We start from the raw sequence: 7,827 nt of genomic DNA, 5'->3' as shown, positions 1-7,827 counted from the left end.
CTGACACAGAAAACTTTGCCCAAACTACTCTTGGGTGAATGTCTGAGGATGTTATTCTATAAGAAGTCCACAGCTTGATTCAATCTCCTGCCCAAATTATAGCCAGGAAACAGCAGAGTGAACGAAAGGAGACAAGAGGTGCTGAGTGTCAAAGACGATCTCGTTGCACTAGTGCTTTTCAAACCCATGTTAGACTGGACACAGAGCACATGCCCTGCGAGATGTGTGTGGTGCTGTCTTGTCTTTGGATTTTATTACTATGCCTTGAATGACATTAGCTCTTGTATATCTCACGTTCCTCTCAGAACATGCTACCTTATGTCCTAGGCCCGGGAGAGTAAGAAACCTATGAATAACACATTTGCGATTTGTCTACAAATCCAGATATTGTTTTTTGCTTATTTGTTTTAAAGTGTTCTTGGTGGAAGGAAAAGGAAACCTCCATTTGCTTTTAAGGAAAAAATAGTTTCTCTCCCTCAATGTCTCTTGGATAGCCAATGGCTCCAGAGACAAGCATGGGCATGTCAATGAATACAGTCACACAGGCTCAGAAGTTTACCCTTGATTTGCTGGGAATCTTTTCTTTAGAGTCCTTTCATCGACATTCATTATCAATTATTATTTTTAAGGTGTGGATAGTTTACTCACCCTTGAGAGAAACTTTCTTATGTAAAAGTTATTTTCAATGGTCCAAAGATGGAAAATGACAACTCTTTAATCAACAGGCTCTGAGATACTGGAGCCACCTTTGTCTCTGGTTCCCAAAGAATGTTCTTGGAATCCTGACACCATAAGGAAAGTGTGGGGCAGCAAGCATTAAGGGAGATTGTTAAAGCAAAACCTAAATCTTCTGTGGATAGCCAATGCCTGCTTCTTCCCCACCATCTTCTTCCAAGTAGTCATCATTCCTCCTCCATGGAGAACCTGCCCTTTCTAGCCTTTAGCTAATACAGGGAGTATGCCAAATGTAGGATGTTCCTTTAATACTTTATAAAATCAGACCTTCTTAGGAGGTCACACCAAGGGGAATGTTGTTAAAAACAACTGGCTCTTTGGCAATCATAATTTGCATTTTCCTAAAACACATACCCAAGAAAGAAAAAGTATATGTGTTAAGATGAAGATGGAGAATAAAGTTTCGAGCTTCTTAAAGTTCATAATGTTGGAAGGGTCATGAGAGAGACACATTCTCAAACTGAGTAATAATCTACAAAGAGTTAAAACAAAAGTTCCAGCCATAGCTGCACCCAGAGAAGTGGGACAGAAGTTCTGATTGAGAACTTTGATTTCCCACAGGTTGTTTGAGTCTTAAATGAAATTTGGAAAGGTTCCCTGACATCAAAGGCTGTTTCTTTTGGCTAATACCTGTCCTCCCATGAGCCCCCCATGACTGGGAACATATGTCAGATTTTTTTGTGTCAGTAAATTAGAGGCTCATGACAATGAAACGTCTTTTTTCTAGGTTTAAAAAAAACACACATTAAAAAAAGGGTGGTCCTGGGGAATGTTAATGCAGCAGAGGATAGCAATGATTTAGTCCTCCCTGAAAAAAAATACAAAGGCTTATCAACCCATATATGAATATTATCTGCATAATTTGAAAATAATGCATTGAAGGACATAGGCCCAATCTCACTATCCTGTTCACATTTACATCTGGAACAGCTGCCAAGGCCTCTCAGAGTTGATTTTGTTCAGTTCTGCAGGGCCGATCTGAAACCCAGGCAGAAAATGAAAGTGAGCAAATTTACCTCTGGCATTCAAAGAAATGCTTTTGGTCAAAGTGAGTATTTCTGACCATGACTCATTTTCAAAAGAAGCATTGAATTCGCTTTGTCATCTTTGCCTGGACAGGGCTCAATCAGCCCTTTTATGATTTTTAAAATATCCTATATAGCCAGGATGGCATTTATTAGGCTTCAGCTATTCAATATTGCATTTCAATGTATAAAAGTCACTGTTCAATTGAATATTGAGTTTTCTAAGGAAGTAAACCCACAGAAAAGAAATTTGCAAGAATCTAAAATAAATGAGTTTGAGAAAGATCAAACTGCCCTATGGCTGTTTCAAAGATCAAAAGATCTCTCTTTTATAGAAATCAGGAGCAGTTTGAATAGCCTCTTTCCTCTATTGCAAAGCCCCATTTTTTCACTATCATTGATAGCTTGGGACTGCACCATAATGGTATGAAAGGCCTTGGGGAGGAGGGAAGATGATTTCATTCCCAAAAAGGACGCGGGACATTTTCGTCTGAAATAGCTGGCTTTTAATTTAATTTGATCTGGAGCCCAGTAGAGTGAGCGAATGAAAACCTGTCCTCAGCTGCTTCAGGAGGAACAGTGGCCTTGAGGGGCATGAGAGGCTCTTCTAATTGTTTTTGACGGCTGCCTCTAGGAGAGGCTGGATTATATAGTAGATCGCTGTCTTCGAGTTCATGCGTTGTGCATAAACTTAGGAAGTTACCTAATCTTTGTGGATCTCAGCTGCTTCATGTGTAAAATGGGGATAATAATATGGGCCTTATTCTTGGAGTAAGCTCCTTCCAGCTCAGGGCCTTTGCTGATGCTGTTTCTTCAAATGGGTTGATTCATGCTTGGCTCCAGAACGCAGCCGGAATGGCTTTCTTCTGGGAAGGCTTCCGTGAACTCTCAGACCAAGGCATGCTAACTCCTCCTCCTCCATTAGATCATGTACTATCATTTTCCTTGTAGTACTGGCCTCAGTTATAACTGAAAACATTTTGTGTAAGTACTAATGTCATGTCTGGCTCCCTCTATAAGAGATTAAGGAACTTAACTTATTTATCTGTCTCATAACTACAACAAAAACCAAGTATTTATTAAATGAACAAAATCAACAGAGACAAAGTCTAGCAAACTGTAGGTGATTAAGAAATGGCAATTTCCCTTATTCCCCTGTGCTGTAAGATCCTGGAAGCCAGGACAAGCCTTACCTTTTTACCAGAAGCCCCTGGGGTGGAGCCTTGACAAAGCAGCTGATTCAGGAACATCTGTGGATGTGCAGGTGGCCATTGTCAATCATCTCTCTCTACCTGTTTGCCATCTTCCTTTGCCTGTTCTCTGTTTTCTATCTAACAGTGAATTATCAATTTTCAGAGAGATGCTAGAACCCTTGTTCATTTTTTTACATGGCAAGTTTTCTCTGCACAGTTTCATGAAAATTCCATAGATGAAGTTTGCAGTAAGACGCAAGAAACTGGGTCATGATCATGGTGTTTCTAGCCCCAGTTAGAGGGTTAGGTGGAGGGGGCGAGTTGAAGTTGTCAGTCCAGGGAACTTTACAAGTTAGGACAGCTTTTAAACATCACCACCAACATTATCATCGTTGGCAACAGCTAATAAGAACGTCTTTAAATTTTAAAAAACCTTTACCTTCTTGGCTAGGAAAAAAAAAATCTCCATCAGCATCATAGATCACTCATGGTTGGATATTTACCATTAGAATCTTCTGATTTTATTAAGGCCATTACTCATAAGAAGTTACTTTATTAATTATTGACTCTTTATTGTGAATTAGTTTATCAACTATGTCATCTGAAAAGATGAAGGGCCAAATATGAAGTCACTTTTTGCCCATGTGGGAAGGAAGCATGTCTGTCAGAGTTTAGTTGTAAGCAACAGAATTCAGTGTAGTCACTTTTAGCAGAAATGAGTTTCCTACAAGGAAAGAGAGTTTACAAAGATCACTAGAAAGGCTAGAATTCTTTAGACAGAGCTTCCAGAAATTACACATCAGAACACCACCTCAGGACTGGCCCACGGAGGCAGTTGCTGCCTCTGTCATGATGAAGTTGGTGAATACGGAGGTCGCCTCTATGACTGCTGGCTCCTGCACCTCACCACGTCTATCCCAACCTGTACTTGCCTCTCAGTAGCCACAGCGATAGGGTCTGGACTCTGGGGGCTCTGTTCTTGTTCTCACATGTCTCCACACTGTGCTGGTTAGCAGAAGTAGTGGGGTGCAGCCTCTGCCTTGATGTCTGATTATCCAGCTGTCATGAGGGAGTCTCTGCTTGGTTCAAGCTGAGTTTCACATGGAACCCAAGCAGCAGGGGACTCTGGGAAATGAGGCCCTTAGCTTTGCTGACTCCTGGGAGCCATACGGTAGCTTTGAGGAGGGATCTTGAAATGGACTAGAGTGAATCAGTCTGCAGATTCTATTACAGGGGTTACATAGTGGGGGTACCAGGGGAGCATTTTTGAGAGAGACATAAACAGAAAGGGGCTGAAAAGAACCTTGACTGGCCTCACAACTTTGCCTAGAGCTGGTCTTGGTTATTAAAATGAGGCATTTTGGGAATGCCACATCAGGGAGACATTATTGTTTTCCTTGGGTAAGTGGTTTTGAGGTCTGTATGTAAATTTCTTGAGTAAATAGGCTCCTTCTTCTATGCTGCTGACATTCAAGGTGGGATGTTTTAGTTTCCTTATTAGCAGAGACAGAAAAGTGTTCCTATGGCCTGTTCAGACACATCTACTACTGGGTAATCTTTCTTCTTGTTAGGATACATCTTTAAAGATGTCCCCATGACACTGAGTGAAAAAAGAAGCTTTAGATACTATCTAGGAATGTCTGGCACTTTTTTCTACGGGGTAAATTGCTATTTCTCTGATGAAGGGACCCAAATGAGGTCTGGAAGTCAGTTATTTTGGCTAGATCACAGAAGCCCCTCTGGGTTTTGGAAGCAGGCAGGCAGTGGCACTATCCTGCCATCTTCTTTTTAACATTCCATCTAGCAAACACCTTAGGTTTAATAAACATCTTCTCCTTTAATAGTGTTGACTCCAAGGTAATAAGGCAACTAGCAAATCCAGTGAAGGTAAATTTCTCATTAACAATTTATTTAACTTTGTTGAAGAGAGCAATTCCAACTTCTGCTAATTGAGTTTGTAATAAAAACATGGATCCATTTTACTGCCACCCTCAGGACCTTAATCAAACTCCAGGAAAGGTAAAGTCACTCTCATTAGCAGACTAAAGGCAAAATCCAGGATGGAATGGAAGGTACCAGAACACTGTTAAATTCCAGAAACTTCAACAGGATTATAAAGCAGAGGCACAGACTGGCATTTCACAGTGTTTTGAATTTTATTTGCTGGAGGAAGCGCCCTTTTGACATGAAGCTAAAGCTGTGTGTAAGACTTTGAAGATGCTGGCTTTAGTATGTGGGTGATGTGTTCAGTTTCTCCCCCTTTATTTAAGATCTCGCTGTGGAATATGGTAAGTGTGCTGGCTAGACCTGTAAGAGGACTTGCCCTTTTTTCAGTCAATCCAAAGCCTTTTTCTCTGGCTCCAGGAGGTGGCTGTAATTTAGGAGTTTTTAAGGAAGCACTGAGGAAAACCACCTAAAGTGATGGCCCTGTGGGCAGAGGGACATGTGGTGTGTCTGATGGGCCAGCGATTGAATTTGAAGGGATTTAATAATTCTTCATGAAATTATCTGCTTTTTCTTCAGACTTTCCTCTGGAAGCCTGATTAAATGCCTATTATTTCTTCTTAAGTGATTTTACAGGTCGTTTATTTTGGATTTATGAGCATCAACACGTTTTAAAAGGTATTAGCGAGCTGTACTGCTGGATACTTGTTCTCTAAATCAGTAACTCTACTCTCTATCAGCATCAGATCATAAGAAATCCTTCAAATTATTACCTTTTTTTCTTTTTATGTATTCATTCAGGCAACAAATGTTTTTAAAACACCTACTGGGTGCCAGCCATTGTTCTGGGTTCTAGAAATACTCCAGTGAACAAGCCCTTGCTCTCAGTACATTGTAAAAAAAAAATTAAGTTTGGGGTCTATATTATTGTGAAATTATGGGGAATGAGTCTGAGTTAACGTTCCTTTCCCATTCATCCCTCTTCATCTACTGAGTCAACATCTATGTGGAGAGGCATGAGCAGAATATGGTTCCTTTATGTTTTTGACATTTGCTGGTATGTGGTACCATTTAATGTAGGAAGAAAAGGTGAGTAGGGGGAAAGCTTCCCTTTCCCCTTCTTCGTTCATCACCTTTTCCCAAGGTACCTGTTCCATAGAATTTGAAATTATTCAGTTGGTCCAAGTTTTTGCTCCAAAAGAGAAAATGCCCCAAGTGCAGGCCGAAGACCTCTGACTGCCTATTTTTAGGGGGCACATCTCAGTTCTTACATCTGCATATAAAGCTTTTTCTTTGTCTGTGTCCTATTCACAAGGCTGAAGTATAAGGTGCAGGGACCAGTCGTCGGGAAAGGGAGTATGATTCAGTGAATTATTTTAAATCAAGATGGAGAAGAAGCAAAAAACCCAGTAGGACTACCTATTAAACTGGAGGGGTGTGGCGAACAAACACAAGAAGATTAGTCACAAGGTCAGGAGCAAGGTGAGTCAAGGGGAATGGTTCAGTGAGTAGACTGTGAGGAACGTCGGGAGGTGGGGAGTGGGGTGACTGTGTTTTATCTGAAGCCGCGTTTCTTAGTGTAATGGGTAGGGGGGCTCTCTGCCGAGCAGCTCTTATTAGGGCCACATACAAAGAACCCCCTGCAAGCAGGTGGCTGTGCAGCAGCTGGAAGTCTCCCCTAGGACAACTTGTTCGCTTCACCCACAGCACTGGGAAACCTGGAGGAAGTAGTGGTGGGAGAAGACAAGGAGGCCACCATTTTTTTCTGCAGAAAATGGTAGTTAGCTCAAAGCAGAGAATTCAGCAGTGTAGATGAAGCTTGAGACTGTACAAAGTGCTTTCCCATCCTTTTCATTTGTCCTTCCCAGTGGCCCCAGGATGGAGAAAGGTAGCTAGTTGGAGGATGGTTCTCCTCATCCCACAGATGATGAACTTGAAACCAGTGAGAGCGAGTGAGCTTAAGGTCACATAACTATGTAGGGTCAGGCTTAGGGCTCGAGTGCAAATCTCTTCATTCTAGCTATAACTCTTTCAGTTACAATTTACTAGTATTCACACGATATGTAAAAAGTAAGCAAATAACGAAACACAGCATTGCAAACTCATTGAGCTATCCATTGAGACACAAGGGTAAGACTGTAACCACATCCCTCTGATCCCCTGGAGACTTTGGCATTTGCCCTTGGCCACTGCTCCTCTCACCCTTCTGGCCCTGATTGGCATTGGTAGAGAGGTGTCTGTGAGCATCTACAACACCTGCCTCTGCCAATACACAGACTGGCATTCTCTCTATGGCCATAGTCCTCAGGGTAATTAAGGTTGTGGAGTAACAGGAAATATTTTATTCAGTAAGATTATACTCATTTGCTTATTCAGATGCTGATCTATCTTCCAGGAATACATCAGAAGGTTTTACCATTCTATTTGCCTGCTTTAGCTAGGAGATCTGAAGGAAATGAGTTTAATTCACCCTTCACATTTCTAATTAAAATGTTTTACATTTCACTTTTTGACAGAAAGAAAAAAAAGAAAATTGTATGTAAGGCAGCTTTGAGAAGACATAATCCATGTGCGATTGTTTGAGAGCAAGAAGGGTTAAAAAAGGCAACAACAAAAAACCTGCTCATTTTTGCTGCTTGCTTAAGAAAAAAACAACTCAATCCATCTCCAAATGTAGTTTAATCCATTTTCAGACTCTATACATTATGCATCAAGATTTTGTACAAAAGGAATTTGAGAGGAACGTTTTCATGAAACCACTTCAGTAGATTAAATTTGTAGTTGAGCACATTAGACTCAAAAAGTATACAAGACATTTTGAGAGTCCTGTCTCCTTCCTCTATATGCATAGTTCCTACTTCAGGTAAATAAGTTTTTTTTTTTATTTTTTATTTGTTTATTTTATTTTATTTTTTTTATTTTATTTTTTT

This window comes from Sapajus apella, unplaced genomic scaffold (assembly GCF_009761245.1).
Source record: "Sapajus apella isolate SASKATOON/1434 unplaced genomic scaffold, GSC_monkey_1.0 scaffold78, whole genome shotgun sequence".
Lineage (NCBI taxonomy): Eukaryota > Metazoa > Chordata > Mammalia > Primates > Cebidae > Sapajus > Sapajus apella.
The sequence above is the reverse complement of the archived record's forward strand: the minus strand, read 5'-3'. Positions refer to the sequence as shown.